The following is a 20,668-nucleotide window of genomic DNA, read 5'->3' as shown; positions in this document are numbered from 1 at the left end:
ATCTCCCACCCCAGCCCTTGGATGTATGATGCCGGAGTCACCATAGGAGAACCCAATAGCTTTTGTTGCAGTGCAAGTCACTTTGATGTGAAATCTACATACATCTGATGCACTTTAGACTGCAGGAGGGAATCTGCAGTCCGCGCGCATATCCGCAGCCCTCTGCCCCTGGTACGTCTCAAGAGGGCGGGACATAGTCTTTGGGCGAGTGGTTCCCGCTAGTCAGAGCGGGGCCGCCTTTGTGAGGTTAGCGGGCTAGTTGTTTTAGCCATATTACAAATGAACGCGCCAACGTGCAGCGTGATACTCTCCTGAGGCTTGAGCCGGCGCACTTACTTTGTGTGGATAAATTTTTAACCTGGAATTGTCAACTTCACTTTTAACCTTTTTTTAACATTTAACTTGGTACTTAACTGCACTGTTATTAAATCTGATGCTCTGTTATTGAATCCAATGCACTTTAGACTGCACAAGGGAATCTGCGGTCCGCGTGCATAGCAGCAGCCCTCTGCCCCTGGTACGTCTCAAGAGGGCGGGACACAGTCTTGGGCGAGCGGTTCCCGCTAGTCAGAGCGGGGCTGCCTTTGTGAGGTTAGATGGCTAGTTGTTTTTGCCACGCTACAAATGAACGCCCTGACGTGGACGCGCAGCGGACGTATGCAGCGGGAGTGCCGCTGGTGTGCCAAAGGCACTCCTAAGGCAAGCCCGTCTGCACCCGTCCACGCTTGGACTGCGCTCAGTGCCAGCCCCCTGTCCATTTCCGGTCAGAAGATGGTCCTTTTCTAAGGTACTCTAGGCAGGCCCGTCTGCACCCGTCCACGCTTGGACTGCGCTCAGCGCCAGCCCCCTGTCCATTTCCGGTCAGAAGATGGTCCTTTTCTAAGGTACTCTAGGGCCCACTTACTTGTCCTGAATCCTGAAAGAGGGGGCATTAACTGTAAGGGCCTTACATTCTACACAAAAACTACAACCCTCTCAGATACCTGTCCCAACTGCCATAGCCCCCTACCCCCAGTTCTTTACCAGGGATTTAAACCCACTCTGCTATCTGCAGGGACTGCTACCATGAAGTCCAAGGAACACGTGTTAAAATGCCAATTGGTTAATGCCAGATCCTTGGTAAAGCACAGCTTTGAGTGTGCTAGACTCCTGGTAGAACAAGATATCCAACTGGCGTTCCTCACAGAAGCATGGACGGATGATGCCTCAGGGCCTGACATAGACAATGCAGCTCCCCGTGGTTTTTTCTGTCACACCTTAAACAGGTCAACCGGGAGAGGGGGGTTAGCTATAATATACCGTAATACCCTTAAAATAGCCTTTCATACAGCCATTAACACAGCCTTGGAAGCACTCGCTTTTAATATTAGCTTATCCCCCCATCACTCTTTTAAGGGCATCCTACTGTATAGACCACCAGGGTCCAGAAGTTCTTTTCTAACCTCAATCGGGTCTGTGCTAGACGAAGGGCTCTGTTCCGATTCATTTACCATTCTGGGGGACTTTTAATTTCCATCTAGAAGCCCTCCTGGACCCAGACACCAGAACCTTGCTAGACCTGATGGGTAGTGTTGATCCTGTTCAATAAGTGAAAGAGCCCACTCCCACTGCAGGACACACCCTGGATGGGATTTTTTCCAATCATCCACATCTAACCTGCACGGGAGTTATCCCTCTTGTCTGCACAGATCATGCAGCAATTCAATTTGAATTGACAATTTCTACCGAACATCACAAATCTGGGATCCCTAAAAATCAGATAGAGATGAGGGCCTGGAATAGAGTGAAGGGGACCGAACTAAAAGATTTGCTTAGTACCACCTTATGTCTACTGCCTGCAGGAGTGGAAGATGCCACCAGATGGTACACTCACTGGATAGAAACAGCCTGCAAAAAGGTAGCCCCAGTAAAACTCCTGTTCCCTAAACGATCTCAACCAACTGCACCTTGGTACACAGAGGAACTAAGGAAGCAAAAGCTCATTTGAAAACGGCTAGATTGTAACTGCAGGAACAACAGATAGAATCCTCCACTGATAATTTCCCCATACTTTCTTGAACTCAGAGAGGTAGCTATCAGCGCCAGGACACTCCCGGGTAACCGTTGCGGTTTAGAAATTCTTATAACATAACATAGCACTCAATTGTGAGCCGCATGGATGTGGAGGTCATTCACACAACATGGAAGGGGTTAAACAGCTGCCTGGCTATGGAATCAGGGGCTGGGCTCATGAGTAGGATTTCCACCTTTCTTGCACTGTTGCTCTGCCAGGTGGCCACAGGACTGAGCAGTGGTGCTATACAGCCCAGGAGGATTCAGCATGTATGACTGAGCAGGGACTAGCACACACTCTTGCCAGGGGGTTTCTTTAGATCCTCAAACAAGTCATGGTCAATGTGAAATACTTACCCTGAGTGGTGCTGCAGGGTGATTATCCGAACACAATTATCATTCTCACTTCTAAGCATGCTGGACAAGGCAATGGCTAAGACTGCCGCCACACCTGGTTGGAATAACACACCCCTCTAGTGGGTTGTGGTAAACACTGTCTCTAAGCCCTCTGGGAGAGAAGATAGAATATATCACATATGCTAAATGCTTCCCATACTATTTTCACTGTGCTCCTGGGGCGTACCAGCATTAAAGTGTATAACATATTTTCTACAGAAAGGTTGTTTGACCTGACATCCTTAGCGTGGTAATCCTTCACACATTGATTTATTAAAGTTACTAAATTAATCTGTGCTGAACCCTACGGTAGCTTGGCACAAAAGCAGTCTGGCTGAACTTAGAGGCAATGAGTAAAGTATTTATGCAGCACACGAACAGTAATAAAGCAAAATAACAACACAAGAAAAACCCCAAACCAATTTAGAAAAATATGGGAAATTTTAATCAGTAAACATTATACCAAAACAACAAAAATCCAATCAGCAGATCCATAGATATGCAGTTTTAAAGATTTTTGTGAAAATAGCTCCTAAAATCATAAAGCGCCACTCGCAGTCATTTGGTTAAACTAAACCAGGTAAAGTTCTGGATGACTGTGATGGAGAATGGCTTGGTTACAGGGGCCAGGTTAGTTCTGCTGAAAAGTTACCTTGAAAGTCTGGCGTGAAGAGTTCCATTTGCGGTGGAGGAGGCTGCGAAGAGCAGGCAGAGTGTGGCGGATGGTTGTCGCTGTAGTGGGAAGAGAAAGATGGGCATCGCTGGGTGCTGTTACTCTATCATGAAGAGTCGTTCAGGCACAGTCATTGCTGTACCTTCACATTGGTGATCACTGTGACCTGACGTTGCTGTAGCATGAAGTGTGGCTCACGTATTGCCTGTCATTGCGTGTGGTCACTATAGAGCGAAGAGCATGTCTCACCGGAACTTTGCATTGCCAGTCGCCACAGGCAGTCGAGTCTTGGCGAGATGGGTCCCGTTCGCTGTTACAAGGAGCCCAAACTTCAGGATTTTCACCTTGTCTTACAGAGGACTACAGTTGTATGCTAGCTTAGGATCCAGGACCTGGGGAGGAACCTTTTGGAGATCAGGGAATTTCTCCAGTAGAGGCTAGCAAGGCTCAGGCAGGGCCAGTTGCAGGTCCTTCAATGGCAGCAGGTCAGCTGGGCAGTTGTAGGGAAGCCTCTGAAACTTGTTGTGTCCTGGTAGCTGTGTGTGTGTGTCTTTTGCTTTCTCGCCCTAAGTGTGCCGGTTATGCCTAGACGTGGGTCCCGGGCTCACTGTGTCACTGGATTCAATCCGGCCTGGCTGATGAGGAGTGATGCCACAAAACTGGTACCAGGATGTTTGTTTCTGGTCAGGAAGGACATGGCTTGGCATTTCGGGCTGGACTGTTCCCATGAGGAACAGGGTCAAAACTGATTTGCATATGGCTGGGTCCAAACTGGGGTGGCATGGTGAGCAAAAGAACAATGGATTCAACCCAGATCTCTTGACTGGGGATGAATGTTTGATTTGCTCTGCATTCTGTCCATCATCTGTGTGTCTTTTGTTTTCTCGCTCCTGTAGCTCATACAGAAGGTCAGCCAACTGACCCTTGGACTCACTCTGGGTTAGCCTGCGATGTAGGAAAGCAGCTCCAGTTCTCTTTCTCAGACAGCAAGGCAGTCCTCAGCATCAGGGCAGTCTTCTGTCAGCAGAGTAGTTCTTCTGTAACTTCCACAGGTTCAGGAGTGCACAGAAGAGTGGCTCTGGAGATCCAAAATTCCCTGTTCTTTTCCCACATCTGGTTCTGGAAAGTTCTTCCTGTCCCCTGTGAAGCATCCAATCGGTATGGGGGTGACAAAAGATAGGCAGGCCTGGTACCAGATTCCTTTGTGTGACTAGCAGGCAAAGCCCTTAAAAAAGTAAGTGAGGCATCCTGCTAGGATGGCTCATCCTGTCCCCACCTAAGCCCCTTTTGTGTTACTGCCTGGAAGCAATACACAAACCCCAACAACAGACCCATTCACTGTTATGTGACCCCTCACGACACACACAGTAGGCACAAATGGCTGGGACAGGAAAATGGCAACTTTCTAAAAGTGCCATTTTGAGAATTGTGACTTGCAATCTGGCTTCACCACTAAGGACGATTTAAAATTAGAAATAATTTTAGTGTATGCTACATATCTCTATCTACTCCCAATCCGAGGTTATTACTTATTAGATGTAATTAGGTAACCATGTGTTAAAAAATGGTAGAGATAGACCATATAACTGTGCAAAACAACGTTAAGAGTTTTTCACTGTTAGGACATGTAAAACATAAGTACACATTTTTTACATACAATGCACCCTGCCCGATGAGCCTCCAGGGCCTATCTTAGGGGTGACTTATATAAATTGCAGGGCTGAACCATGTTTTAAAAGGCTACTTTAGTGGATGGCACATTGAGTGCTGCAAGCCCAGTAGTAGCATTTAATTTGCAGGCCATGGGTACATGTATCACCACTTCACTAGGGACTTACAAGTAAATTAAATGTTAATTTGGTGTAGTCCAATTTTACAATCTGTGAAGGGGAGAGCTCAAGCACGGTAGCACTGGTTAGCAGTGGTAAAGTGCACAGAGTCATAATGTCAACAAAAACAAATTCACCAAAACCGGAGGGAAAGAAAAATGTTTTGGGGAATACTATGCCAAGGATGTCAGATCTAACAGCCACCATTGTAAGTGCAGCTTAAACAGATGGCTATCCCCCTGTAGTTAGGTACTTAAGAAACCTGTGTCTCTGCCACTGAGTAGGGTAAGACTTACTGGATGGCCACATGGGCCCCTGTCTACTCCAAACATGATACACACATGATTAAAAGTGCTGAATGCAGTTAAGTATTTACAACAGAATCCATCACGCCGCTCTGATCTGTGCTGGAAATTTTAAGTTTCTGGAAACCAATGGAAGTGTGGCTCAAACAGGGTGCTCTTCCCACCGACTGAGCTTCTTCATAGCCACTGAGCCACACTGCGGTAAATGGTGCAGTTCGTCTGAAAGGGACCCTGACAACTCTGGGAAAAAGAGGACACCATGGTGATTAAGCTCGTCCCAGTGCTGGTCAGTTGTCCCTGAAGAATCCTTCTTCAGACTCATATTTTGAGGCACAGTGCAACAACACCATATGGCATTGGCTTTTCTAATAGATTCTGCCACCAACCCGGGCAATGGAACATCACGTGAAGCTGAACAGACCAAAGAGAGAACCACTACTACCATTTTCAGAACCTGCTGCACAGGTTACTGTATTTAAGGTGACATTATCTGAGGAGGTCCATGCGCAGTGACTAGGGTAACCATTGCGACGCGCTAAATCAATCAATGTCTTCTCTGGGATCAGAAATATTGAATCTCTCATGTGACTGGGCGGGAAGGGTCTGCTTGAAGATATATTTGTGGAAAATATGGATGCAAGGAAAATGCACTTTAACTGCAATACCTTTCAAGGCAAGGAAATCCAAGATCTTTGAGATCATAAATAGAGACCAACTGCAGGTGATCTGGAACCTTCAAAGGAATGCAAAGATCCAACCTCAGCAGCTTTTGGTTAAACTGTATGTGGGTTCACACATCAGATGGCAACTAAAATCATATATCATTACCAGACAAAAGGTTAGGTGGCACTGGTTCCATGCAGGAACTTGCAAAACCAAACGTTAGCTATAAGAGAAAAGCTTTCCTCTTGCCTTACATTTAAAGACCTCAGCACACTTTTGACTAGACTCTTAAAACACAAAGATGCCACTGTCGAGTTCGCATGAAATGAAAGAGCAAAGACAAGACAAGATGCAACGCAAGATGATGGGGATCTGATTAAGAAGCGCCTTTGAGTCACACTGATGATGTTTGAGTTTTCTCTCCCTCTATCTCCTCTAGTGCTGGCTCTCTTGAACGAGGACTACCAGTCCCTAGCGGTCCCTCTCCACACTGACCCCCTTCCCTCACATTGAGGCACAAATGAGACAGGGATAGGATTGGTGGTGGGAGAGGTGAGGGGACCACACTCCAACAGCCGCAGGCCTCGGTGTGTTTTAGAGGGAAGAAGGGCATGGGGTTAGGGAGGAGAGAGGGAGCAGAGAGCAGACCCAAAGGCAGTACGGGGTGGTGTGAGGGAAAACAAATGTACAACCGTTCCAATAAAAACATATATTAATATACATAAACTGTGCAAAGTCAACAGGTGACATAATAATCTAAAAAATGTATTCTAGGTCTAACACATACCCTGGTGTGTTTGCTGCAGTAGTTTATTAAACAGGCATGTCAGTCACACCCTCTTGAACTCATGGGCTAATTATAGATTTGAAGATTGTTATCTCACAGTAAGAAGGTTTGATGGCGAGGCATTGAGTGTTAACTAGTTAACTCTGACATGGGCACTGGAACATTAATTACTGCCTCAGTGCCTTTCCAATTTTTTGTGACTCTGGAGAGGAAGTTGCATCTGTATGATGTGCAATCTGGTGATGAAGGGGGCGGGGTTTAAACGCTGACTACACTCAACCAGAATCTCCTTATAAAGACATGATCGTTTTCCTCCCCAGAATGAGGTTTTGTCACTTGTGTCACTTCCTTCTTTCCTCCTTACACCGAAGGGTATAGAGTTTGTGACAGATCAGGCACGAGGACTTTCCAGACGCTCCCCGGCCTGCCCGCTGCTGCTTCCTCCTTACAGCTTCAGGAAGGTAAATTTATTTGATCAAAACCTTTTTAATTCTTCTTCCATTGGTGGTGAACTGGCAAGAGTTTGTGCTGCCGAAAGCACCTGTGAGTTTTGGTGGGGCCCTCCATTTTAAGAAGATGAATTAAAGCTGCTGCAGTTGAAGCCACAGGATGTTTGTGGTCAGCCAGTGCAACAGCAGGGAGTGAGCAGAGGCAAAACTGTAAGATTGAACTAGTCAGTGTGTGGCGGCTCGCGCTGGCTTAAGAGAGAAATCTGACAGGCTTCTTTCTTATCTTCTTCACGCTTTCCAGTGTTTCCCGTTCCACTTAAGAGCACAGTAACATCATATCAATATTACAGGCGTGGCAAGTTAATAATGTCGGAGAGGCCATGCAATTTAAATTCATTGTTCGTTAAAACATAAAAAAAGACCCATTTTCAGTTTTTACTTGTTTTAAATATGGTCTGCCAATGTAGGCCCGTATTAATCAGATTACTCGTTGACCCCTTGTGTATTACATGTTTATTTTAGTACAGACGGCATGAAAAAGGTATTTCTATAAACAGGAAAATGTATATTGAAAATTGTAACTGTATTAGAGGACTGTGCAGTTTGGTCTTTGGTAGAATAACATATGAGAAAGTTATGCGATTAAGAAAGTAGAATTTTAGAAAAAAAATCATGTTTTGTTAAAAAGCACACATTCTGTCGGTAGATGAGACACATTGTTGAAGCTATTCTCTGCATGGTACAGCTACCAATGGGAATGACTTGGCTTAAGGTTTAGGCATCCTTTTAATAATAGAAAGTTCATTCAAAATTGACAAGGAGTCAATTCTGCAGAGTTGATTTGGAGCCGTCACTTTGATGATGGAACCCATATTTCACTGGACCCATGGAATATGTTCAATATTTCACAGGTGCCTGTGAAATATTTACCACATACCACAGGTACCAGTGAAATATGGTCTTTATAGCATCCATACACACATTGAGATGTGGAACAGTGTGCTCTCTGTCAGTGCTTTGGGAGGGGTTGGTTAAGTTGGCGTTGGGGATCTTCACAAAAAAGCTGTTGTTTTTTGAGGACTGGTTTAAAGGTGGGCTGGGATTGGTGCTCTTAGCTCGAGTGCAATATCCCCCCATTCAAAGGTGTGTGGGAGATGTGTCTTAAAGTAGAGCCTCGCAATTGGAGACACAAGGGGTGTGAAGGGCACAAGTCCTAAACAAGCATTTGCAATGCAATAGGTCTCGCAGTTACACGAGTTAAAGCTATTGGCATTGTAAATGACAATCCCAATAGGCATTGTTATTTGCAATGTCAATAGCTCAAACTCTCGTAAATGCGAGACCTAATGCATTGCAAATGCTTGTTTTTTATTGTTGTGCATTTTGACTTTTACTGGTTTGGTACTGCATGGACACTTTCCAAATTGCTCCAAGTTGTCTGCTCTGCGCAGAAGCGGGGGGGGGGGGCGAGCTCAGGGTAATTTTGTGACTGAGGGTTGACAGACCCATTGTTCCTTGAGGTGGGTAATGCCCATCCCAATTATTAATTCAATGTTTTACCAAGCAGAATAGGTTAGTGATGTCCATACCAAATTTTTCGTAACATCCTTCCCCTCCCACAATGATAATAAACCTACTCTCCACAGATCTGCAGGTTGTTTTCAGGAGGAAACTTGTTTTAATAAGTAGAAGTTATAAACAAAGGTACAGAACCAGGAAACGAGTTAAATCCATGAAGTGAGAGAAAAAAACCCCAAAAAACCACATTGAACAGGCCAGTGAACATGATCCCAATTGCTGTATAAAATTAACGCAATGTGCAGTAAGCCGGTTTACTTCCATACATTAGACTATATCATGGCAATAATACGAAATATGTCCTTTGCACTACAGTACTAAATGGGTAGAACAACGTGTATTCATATTTTGGTTCCTAATAACTTGTGTTATGTGCCACATGTGTTTTCCCGGCATCCTATGAAGACCCACCAGAACCTATAGGAACACTCGTTGCAAGTTCTATACAGCAACACCGGCCGGGGAGACCCCATGGCCCCTCTGCTGTGCTCCTCGCTGTGACAGATGCATTACCCCTCACTGCCGCGCTTACCTTTTTGCAGACCTCAGTCGGGGCTGGCAGACTATCGCGACTTATTGCGAGGTGGTCCCACTCATAACCCTGCAGCTGCGTTTTAAGGCACTCTTAATGAAGCTCGAACACACAAGTGTGAGTTATGCATCAGTGGCAAGTAACCCGTCGTGCTTTTAAAGGCCATTTGTACATCGAACCCCTCTCCCCCCACCACCCGACAAGGATTGGTATAGTCCACTTGCCATTCTGCCCTGGATGGGTACGGTTTTGGTCTTAGTTTTAAAAATGTCTGCTTTGCTGTGTTTGCTGGAAGATGCGCTTTGTTGACAAACAAACGCATAGTTTGTATGCACTCTTTCCCCTACACAAGCAGCAATTGTTCTGTGCCAATGGGGCGCGCGGACATGGCGAGGGGCACTGCCGCGACGATCAGATCACGTGCCTACCAACAGTGAAAAGCGCTCACATTTGGCGACGTGGCAACAACAAACATTCCTGTATATACACACACCCTCCCCCTGCAAGTCCCTGGGGGCCAGAATATATTTCACGCCAAATTGGAAAATCTGGCATCGTACTAAGAAGCTGGAAGACTCCGCACAAGGAGGCACGTCTGCACTACCAGAAGAGGAAAAGTACGTACAAGCTGCGTGATTACAGAGGAGCAGTGCCATGGCACCGTGCCCGTTGCCCTCGCCAATATTCGTATGACAGAGACATCCATCTAGACGGACTTTTATCAGCAAACTCACTTCGCTGTGAGTGACGCAGTCGCCGATAAACAGGTACATGGAGTTTGGAATAAAGCTCTGGGTACCATCGGCGACAGACAGGACGACGCCATGCACGGGTCCTGCCCTAAGCCCTGCTCGGAGCCCCCGGTACTCACCGTCCGACGGTGCAGGGAAGCCGCAAATCGAGGGGTGAAGCTAGCGCTGGAAGGCAGCCAGGGGCGCGGAGAGGGGAACTCTTATTATACAAGACTGTAGCGGGAAGATTTTTTACCGCGTTAGAAGTTTCATCTTTATTATTGCCGTGTTTTGAGCACGCTGGCTCTGAACTGTTATGTGTGCCCCAGCATTTTTCACGGGAAAAAGTCGCAGACATAACACTTTAAAGCTACCGTGCTAAAAAGAGAGCAATAATAACGCAGTAAAAAGCACTCCAGCTACAATGTTGTTATACAAACAAAATGCCGGGGAACACATAACAGTTCAAAGCCAATAATAAATATCAAACTTATAATGCGGTAAAAAGTCCGCCCGCTACAGTCTTGTAATCATACAAAAGGCTGGGGCAGATATTACAGTTCAGAGCCAGCGTGCTCAAACAGCCTACAACCTCTATCAGTGATAAAACGAAGGTAAATAAACAACATGCATTAAAGTCTCCAATTACAAAGGCATAAGGCAGGCTACAGCGTGCTAACCAGATAGCAAGCAAAGTGAAAGGACACTGTAGTTAGAAACCGCTGCATTGGAACTACACGGAAGTTAGACAAGCAGGATGGCTCTGTCTCCCTTCACGCCCAGGGAGGAGGGAGATCCGAGCAGAGCATCAAAGGGCTGGGTGAGAAGGGAGGGGGGAATGCAAGGGTCAAAGCGGCGAAAGTGAAAGTAATCGAGCAGAGCATCAAAGGACTGGGTGAGAAGGGAGGGGGAATGCAATTAGCAGAGGAGCAGCTGTGCACGTGCATGTGATCTCGTGCACTCAAGGTTTAGGCCAGCCAAAAGTGTGGGTAGCACTTTGAAAATCTCACATATAAAATGTCTCTTCGAGCCTTTGGCTCGCGAGACCTAAAAAAGAAGTGGGGGGCGCTCCAAGTTAGGTGGTGTCACCGGAAGTGACGTCACGACAGGAAGTGACGCCACGAAAGGTGGCTTGCACCATCAGACTCATTGCCTCCCCTCGCTCACCCCTTGGATGCGATTGCATCAGAGAAGCCAGTGCGTGAGCAGCGTTTTGAAGGAGCTCCGATTTCACCCCAGAGAGGCCAAAGAGCGAATGTGTGGCTCCATTTGCTCCAGTTATCGAGCTCTCAAGTTTTCCACTGTCATGTGGGCGATGTCAGCCAGTCCTGGTTTAACAATTATCCTTGCTTTGCGTTATGCATAATATTATAATAGTAATAATGCAGGTAAAATTCCAATCGCACGGATCTCTCGAGTCACTGGGTAAAGGGTGATCAACGGGGTGGCCGTGCGGGCAAGTAACGCCATAATTGAAAGTCCAGCTTTTGGGCATGGAGGACGGCATCCACCCGGTAAAAACCTGGTAAAATAAGTGGGGGACGCCGTCCACCTGCGTAGTACCCCGACTCGAGCCCTGGGGGTGTGGGGTTACAAGGGATGGTTTAGGGTGTCAATCAAGTTGCTTTTGGCTAAGTTTAAAACAACCAAGGGCAGAATTGAATGTGAGGACAAGAAAGATGTACTGAACCAGTGATGGGGGCCGATTAAAAGGCAAGTCCATAGTCAAACTTAGTAAGACTGCGCCGGTCTTCATATGAGTTTTTATAACAAAGTAAAACATGAGGCTGGGGTTCGAATAATAAGTCAGTGGATTTGGGGGGAAGAAGGGTTTGTTTGATTGTTTAGGTGTGTTACACTGTCAGTAGACTTTTCAAACTGCGGTAAACTTTGCACCAAAGTGCGTAGAGCATGAAGCCAGTGTTTGTTGAAATTAGATAGAATTTTAGGGTACCAATGTTAACATGGAGGGGTGCCAGAAAAACAACACCAGGCCCATTATCCATACCGATCCCCGCCCTACTGAAGGAGCTGGAAACTCTGCTTGACTACCACAGGGTCCATGTTGTGTGACCAAAACACAGAAATGAACAAGAGCTGTGAAAGAGATTGTTGTCAGCTGATTGAATTGAGGCACCGAGCTCGCCGTGTCTCATCAGTATAGGAATACACAGTTTGTATATTTGACATTGTCAACTTGAGGTGCACCTGCTACCGAGCATAATGTCTTAAATATGTTGTATGAATGCTGACCTTAGAAACAAACGCCTTGTAGGTATTTCTTACAAGTAGGATATTAATAAAAATAACCCTGTGTAACTTCATCTCGAAACAAGGAATTGTCTTCAAAAGTTCAGAGCGTGGCTCTCTTCAGCCTCACACAGGAGCGGAAGTGATGAAGCAAGGTGGGATGGGTTGTACAAGGCTAATTACTCCGGGAAGTACTCTGAGTCCTCAACGAACACACACACACACACCCACACACACACACACTCTCTCTCTCTCTCTTTGTCTCTACATCAAACAAAAATCCCAAGCAGACAAACCTGAAAATGCACTCTCACACACACTTCCTAACACAATGAATACACAGTGTGCTTTCACACTCATCTGTTTCGTCACTCACTACCATTACACACGCACGAGGCTCACCAACGTCTGTCGCTGCTCTCACTCACGCAGCTCACAAGTGCTGTTTATAGCACACTCGTTTAATTTTGTCACACGTTTTGTGTCTATTCCCTTTTTCCGTCGTTTAGAGTGCATTTCCTCATCTCCCCACGCCCCCTTTTTTGCCACTTGTTGTTTCTTCACGTTTTCTGCCAGTGCCACGGCCCCTCATCCTTGAGCTGGGTGCCCCTGCAGTTAAAAGGAAGTGTCGATTAGAGCGCTTCCTCTTTGCCAATTGGCATTGAAAAGATTTTGCGGATGCATCTAAGGTTACACAATGTCAACGCGTTGTTAAATACACCTTCGTGACACTCACCAGGCCGGCCCTCGCACCCCTTAATTTATTTAATAACGTAGACGTTTCCTTATAGCGTGATCAGCGTACAAAGGGTTGGTGACCGGTGCTTAGGGGCATATCAACAACAACCGGCGATAATTATCTCTAAGCGCACTTAGCGCTAGGAGAATTATCGCCGGCTAGCGTGAATTTTTATCGCTGAGATAGCGTGCTATTAGCAACGCTTATCTCAATAGCGATAGAAATCCTCACGCTAACAGGCTAACGTGAGATTATCGCTGGAAACCCAGCGATAATCTCACGTTAGCTTGTTGATAGGGACAGACAAACTTAGCCATGATATCCTCCTTCCATAGGATATCATGGCTAAGTCTGAAAAATACCAGACGTAAAAAAGCAGCGTTAACCGCGGTTAGCGCTGCTTTTTTTGGGGCATATCAACAAGGGCTTTATCTCTGCTTTTTTGGCTTTAAAAGCCGAAAAAGCAGAGATAAAACTAGCGCCCTATCAACAACAGGGTGCTAACACGCAAATTTGCATGTTAGCACCCTTTTACTCTACGCTTCCCCTTGCATCTCTAATGAGATGCAAAGGGGGCGTTCCAGAGTAAAATAATAGGAGAAATGTCGCTAAGCGACATTTCTCTTATTATCAAGAATGTCGCTAACCCTGTTAGAGACAAAAAAAGCAGCGCTAACCGCGGTTAACGCTGCTTTTTTACGTCTGCTAATTTTCAGACTTAGCCATGATATCCTATGGAAGGAGGATATCATGGCTAAGTTTGCCTGTTCCTATCAACAAGGTAACGTGTGATTATCGCTGGGTTTCCAGCGATAATCTCACGTTAGCCTGTTAGCGTGTAGATTTTTATCGCTATTGAGATAAGCGTTGCTAATAGCACGCTATCTCAGCGATAAAAATTCACGCTAGCCGGCGATAATTATCCTCACGATAAGAGCGCTGAGCGATAATTATCGCCGGTTGTTGTTGATATGCCCCTTTGTCTCTAACAGGGTTAGCGACATTCTTGATAATAGGAGAAATGTCGCTTAGTGACATTTCTCCTATTATTTTACTCTGGAACGCCCCCTTTGCATCTCATTAGAGATGCAAGGGGAAGCGTAGAGTAAAAGGGTGCTAACATGCACATTTGCATGTTAGCACCCTGTTGTTGATAGGGCGCTAGTTTTATCTCTCCTTTTTTGGCTTTTAAAGCCAAAAAAGCAGAGATAAAGCCCTTGTTGATATGCCCCATATTTGTAAAATAAAGAGCCCCAGTGCCCGAAGCTCTGTTCAGAAGTCGGCGGCCGGTGCAATTTAACGTCGGTGCGCCGAATACCAAAGCTGCATAGTCTAAAATCCACCTCCTGCCTCTTAAATTCACTACCAGACACTCCCTGCGAATTCATCTCACTCTTGCACATTCCAGCTTTCTCCCTTCGTCACAGTTTTTTCTGTCTTTGTCTACCAATGTCCTTCTGATTTGTGTGTTTTAGCCTCTCATGGTCTTCGAAAATATTTGACGTGGAAAAATAAATGCTGGTCCGCAAAATAAGTGCTGGTGGCCCCACCAGCACTCACCTGCTCAAATCAAGCAGTGGTGACCCCTGCACACACCCTCCATCAGGGCCAGACTGGGAACCGAAATCGGCCCTGGGAAACTGCTCGGCCGGCCCCCCCTGGGGTGAGGGGGGATGCAGCCGAGCAGTTTGCAACGGCCGGTTTCGGCCAATTTTGTTACAGGGGGCCGATATTGCCGACCCCCGGTAACAAAAAGGGCCCCCAAGTGCCCGCAACCGGCCCCCACCATAGAGGCCCACCGGGGTCCGGCCCTGCTCTTCACAGAATTACAGTGTGAATAAAGTAAAGTAAACTGATAGATTAGCATTAAAAAATCGTTTTAATATCACTTTGTAGCTCTCAATGTGGACTTGTTGGTCACTTTATGGGTTCCGGAGTAGCGTGCTACTCGCCAAAAATGCGCATCAACATTCCATCAGGGGTAACAAGCGCTATATAAATGCAACCCTTTTTCCCTCTTCTATCCCTCCGCTATCCTTCTGAATCCAAATAACTGAGTAACATATCCACCACTCAAATTGCTTTCATATTTCACTATAGTACCTCACAGTTTAAAATGTGTAGAAAAGACAGTGCATACACAACCTGGGACTAGGTTACACCGATTGGTCATTCATTTTTGTTAGTCTGAATTGACAGGAATGAAACACAAAATGATAAAGAAACTTGACATTCTTCTTGACAAATCGGTCCATATTTTGTTTATTTATTTAAGAGTTTTATATAGCGCTAGCCAGACCCGAGGGTTTCAGAGCGCTTTACAACATGTATCAAAAATGCAATAAAACATAAGAAGTGACAGTAATAGAACATATTGACGAGTACGAGTCGTGACGAGTACAGTTCAAACACAAAGAGTAACAAATAGACTCAATGATTAGTGTTGAATCTGGATCAGTGAGGGGGACAGCGGAGTGAGACGAGAGGTAGGAGAGGCATAGGTCCTCTTAGCAAAGTGTATACTCCAGTGGGCGAGATTCGATGTAGAGCGTCGGGCTATCCATTCGGAAGAGTTTGGTTGAGAAAAAGGTCTTTAAGCTTTTATATCTTTATCCTAATTTATCAACCTCCAAATTCAGCACTCGCTAATCTCCTAGGCATGGCAGAAGAGATTGCAATATGGTCAATCATTGACCATAATCCAATTTTCCTAGGTTATACAAACCTATGGTTAGAGGCACCTACTGAACTTTGTAAATGATTTGGCAACTCGTGATACATGAGTTTTGAATCCATTCATGTTGTCATCCATGCCCTTGAAGCAAATGTTTCGCACAGCGCAGAATGGCTAATCCTTTTGTAGGTATGGGACATTTTGGGGTCCTGTTCAGCTTTAGGACCCTCGAGAAGTCCAAATGTACAGCAAGCCCAGCTACTATCTTTCATACAACTGGAAAGACTTCAACCTTCACTTAGTGGCCTCTGCCCATTTCATGACCTTACGAAATCAATAACATCCCTTCTCAAAAGTAACCAAGTCAAGCTGTTTCTTACAAAAGGGGAACCAACCCCTTGGTGTCCACTGAATTAATACATCTTAAACGTACATTACACAGACCATAAAGAAAATGATGAAGATACGATGCTGCGGAATTGAAAACAGCATATTGCACTGGTCGCTACATATAAAGCAAGGATCAATGAGGGCAACATTTCTCTTTCTCGGATCAGATTAGATAGGCCCCCAATCTTTCTAAGGAATTCTTCCACATATTAGCTGAGCTCCAGCAGCCACTGGCCTTTCAAGTCAATGTATACCCTTATCAGATGCATTATGATGGCATTTCACAGTTGTTTGTTGACTAAATCTCCAACATAGGTAACCTATTTTTTTCTGAGAACATGCCAATGTTGGTTAATCTGCCCGCAGTGCATTTGACTTATCATTGTAACATAGGTGTGGAAGTTTTTACGTCTGTACAGAACAAGTTCTGTCAATAGTTCTTAAAGGAAGTGGTCCTTCAAGTTGCCCTCAATACCTTTGCTCCACTAAATTTATGAAGCTTTGGTTTCCTCTTTTCAAAAGTGAACTGCTGGAGACGCGCAAATGCACGATTCAAGATAGCTGGCACCCCTGTGAGCTCTCTCCGCATCGGCCCTTAAACGAAGATTTTTTCAACATTTCTTGGCCAGACTTTTACTCAATATTGTTGGTGGCAATATCTTGAGAATGTTATTTATTTAAGAGTTTTATATAGCGCTAGCCAGACCCTAGGGTATCAGAGCGCTTTACAACATGTATCAAAAATGCAATCAAACATAAGAAGTGACAGTAATAGAACATATTGATTCTTGACGAGTACAGTTCAAACACAAAGAGTAACAAACAGACTCAATGATTAGTGACAAATCCAGATCAGTGAGGGGGACAACGGAGTGAGACGAGAGGTAGGAGAAGTATAGGTCCTCTTAGCAAAGTGATTGTATACTGCAGTGGGCGAGATTCGATGTATAGCGTCAGCTATCCATTCGGAAGAGTTTGGTTGAGAAAAAGGTCTTTCAGCTGGCTTTTGAATTTTGGAAATAAAGGGTTAGTCCTGATATGGACTGGGATGGAGTTCCAAATTTTGGGTGCATTTCCAGAAAAGGAGCGTGATAAGGCTTTATGTATGCGAGTGTTTGGCGGGATGAGAAGTAGAGTGTTAGTATTCCTGAGGTTCCTTGACTGACTGGCTTTGTTTAGTTTGGCGGCCAGGTATGCAGCTTTACCGGTATGCAGGGCTTTGTGGGTGAGACAGGCTGTTCTAAAGCTGGCTCGCATTTCGGTTGGGATCCATTTTAGCTCTCTGAGAGCAGGAGAGATGTGTTCTTATTTTTTTACTCCAGTGACCATCTTGGCTGCTGCATTTAGAGTTGTTCTGAAGGGGGCTAAGTGAGATTTTGCTGTGCCTGTGAGGGTTACGTTCCCGTAGTCCAATCTGGACAATGCCAGAGATTGAGTGGCTTATTTGACATTATTGGGAGGGATGAATGGCTTTATTTTGTTGAGCAGTTTTAGGTTGAGGAAAGCGCTCTTAGCGGTGTTCTTAATGTGTTTGACCATGTCTAAGTTTGTGTCCAGAGTGATTCCCAGTGATTTTACGGAGTCTGCCGGGGTGAGGCTGCAGTTGAGAGCATCAATGGTTTTTGGCCATTCTGTGACTTGGGGGGGTCTGTTCTTTGTTGGATATGATGAGTATTTCCGTTTTGTCTTGGTTTAGTTTCAGGTGGTTGAGGGATAACCAGTGTTGGATTTCTTTTAGGGTGATGTTTAGTCTCTGTATGTCATCAATGGAGGAAGTTTCTAGGTAGATCTGGGAATCGTCCGCATATAGTTGAAAGGGGATGTTGGCTTTTTTGAGTATCTTGGTGAGGGGCTCCCGGTAGATATTAAATAGTGCTGGGGAGAGAAAAGATCCTTGCGGAACCCCCCTGTTTACGGGGAGTAGGTCTGACGTGCTGTTCTTAATTTTTATTCTTTGGGTGTGGTTCTGCAGGAAGGAGGAGAACCACTGTAGTACCACCTCATCTGCTCCAACTCTTTCCTGCAGTACATTGATGCGCAGTTTATGGTCAACTGTTTCAAAGGCTGCCAAAAAGTCCAGGAGAATGAGTAGACAGCATCGGTCACTGTCAAGTGATTTGTGAACAACATCTATGACATTCAAGATCGCTGTCTCAGTGCTGCAACCTTTTCTGAAGCCTGATTGGTGAGGGTCTAGGAAGTTGTTGCTTTCGATGTGTTCGGTGAATTGCAGGAGGACACATTTTTCCAAGATTTTTGCTAAAAATGGATGATTGGAGACAGGCCTGAAGTTGTTGAGATTATTGGGGTCAGAGCCCGTTTTTTTTTAGTAATGGCGTGACTTGACCAATTTTGAGACAGTCTGGCATGACTCCGGTTCTTAGGGAGCTATTTATAATCTTGATCCAGAGCGGGGCTAGGGTGAGATTGAGCTTCTTAGCTAGTTGCGCAGGGATAGGGTCCAAGAAGTGTGACGAGGGTTTGGAACTGGTAATCAATTTAGAGATGTCTGCTTCTGAGATGGGAGCAAAAGATTTCCAGTTGTTGGGGGGGTGTCTGGTTGGGATGTGGTCTTCTTTACAGGGGGGCGGGCTTACGTTGGGTGGCTTGAGGTTGTTGTCCAAGGAGAACTCAATCTTGTTGATTTTCTCATTAAAGAAATTGGCAAAGTTGTTGCATAGTTCTATGGAGGCCGTCACTGCAGATGAGGGGGGCTTGGAGGTTTGTTGTCTGATGATATTAAAGAGTTCTTTGGGTCGATTTTTGGCATTGTTTAGTGCATCACAGAAGAATGAGTTATTTTCCTTCTTGATGTGTTTTTTATATTCCCTGCATTCAGATTTGAGTAGGTCTAGGTGGAGTATTGATGGGTTGTTTCTCCAGAGTCTTTCTGCAGCTCTCAATTGTCTTCTTTCCAAGTTTAGGTCTGTGTTAAACCAGGATCTTGAAGGAATGGTCCTGGCTATTTTTAATTTCAAGGGGGCAATCTGGTTGAGAATGAAGGTCATTGTTGCCTTGTAGTGCAAGGTGAGTTCAGCTGTCGAAAGGTCGCATGCGATGATGGGAAGTAGTGAGCTTACCCTTTCTCCCAGGTCGGTGAGGAGGATCTGTCTTAGATTTCTCACCCAGTGGAGGGATTCCTGTGTACAGGCTAGGCGGTAGCATGTCTGATTGATGTCGAATAGGATGATATGGTGATCTGACCAGTCGACAGGAAGGATGTGTTCAATCATGATTGTGTCTTCTTGGGCAATGATGGGATCGGTTATTGCACCCCTGTTATGGGTTCGTTCCGTGCAGTGTTGGGTAAGATTGTTGTTGCAAAGAAGTTCGTTCAGGGATTGGATCAGAGAGTTGTTTTCATCGTTCCAATGTAGGTTGAGGTCACCTAGCATTATGTTGTTGGAGTCTTGGAGAGAGCAGTGGGTTATCAGGTCTGAAAGGTGTTCTCCGAATGGAGGGGTGTTGCCTGGAGGATGGTAGAGGAGATGGCAGTCTAGCGTTTTGTTGTCGCTCATCTTAATGGTGGCGGTTAGATGTTCAAATGAGTTATATTTGGAGGAGTCTGATTCCGTTACGGAAATGTTGCTCTTGTGGATTTTACTTACTAGTGAGGAGCTTTTCCGGTCCCGCAGCTTGCTGGAAGGGGTGTTTCTTGTTTCCTGGTTCCTCTCTGACCTCTTCAGTCAGGTACAGCCCAGAAATATAGTAAGGGGTGGGGAGTAACACACTGGGAAAGGGCGAGGCTTCGGCCTGGTCACTCCCATAGGCAGTTTTAGCTGCTGCACCTCACTTTTTTGAAGGAATTTCTTTATTGTTAATTCTCGCCTGCATAGTTGTTTCTTTTTGACTGCTGAAATTTATTTTAAGCATTATGGGGACCCCAAAAATATGCAGGCGCAACATAATAAAAGGAAACAAAATATTTCTCCTCCTCCTGTAAAATCTAAAATGGTGGAGCCTGCTGAACCTTCTTTGTCTTTGCTGTTTGATGAGATTCAGGCAAATCGGTCTTCCACTGATACTAATGCGTCAGAAATTAAGAACTTACGAAAAGATATGGCTAGTATGTCAATGAAAATATCTGACAATGCAATTAAAATCCAAGACAATAAATTACAAATTGATTCTTTCTTACCACTTGTGGCTAAGATATCTCCTATATCTAAGCTTCTTCTTGATTTGTAAAATCGTAACAGACAATATAACCTGCGTATTCTTAATTTCCCTGAAGATGTAGAAGGTAATGACTGCAGGGTGTATTTGGAGAACCTACTACCTGGTATTTTGCGCATTAAATTCCCTGAGAAATTTGAAATTGATAATGCACACAGGATTCCTTCTCATCGAAATCTGCATCTTACTAAACCACGACAAATGATTTTTAAAGTCTTATGCCACCACCATTTAGTCTTGATAAGGAAGGCGGTCTTATGCCACCACCATTTAGTCTTGATAAGGAAGGCGGCAAATGAGATTCCCTCATTAATGGTAAATGGCAATAACATTTTCATTTACCAGGATTTTGCTAAAGAAACTGTTAAGACTCGCAAATAATTTATCTGGCATTCGCCCATGGTTATGAAGTCTTGGATTTAAATATGGTTTTTTTGATCCTTC

At 45.1% G+C, this 20,668-nt stretch overlaps 1 protein-coding gene across 1 annotated transcript in view; it reads left to right on the top strand.

Moving 5' to 3' along the window:
• The first annotated feature begins 7,023 nt into the window (after window positions 1–7,023).
• LCP1 (lymphocyte cytosolic protein 1) overlaps window positions 7,024–20,668 on the top strand; it is a 228,884-nt gene continuing 215,239 nt past the window's right edge. Inside the window, exon 1 of the mRNA XM_085621839.1 lies at window positions 7,024–7,166. The gene's annotated coding sequence lies outside the window, so the exon portion shown is untranslated. The remainder of the gene's footprint in view (window positions 7,167–20,668) is intronic.

This window comes from Triturus cristatus, chromosome 8 (assembly GCF_964204655.1).
Source record: "Triturus cristatus chromosome 8, aTriCri1.1, whole genome shotgun sequence".
Lineage (NCBI taxonomy): Eukaryota > Metazoa > Chordata > Amphibia > Caudata > Salamandridae > Triturus > Triturus cristatus.
The sequence above is the reverse complement of the archived record's forward strand: the minus strand, read 5'-3'. Positions and strand labels throughout refer to the sequence as shown.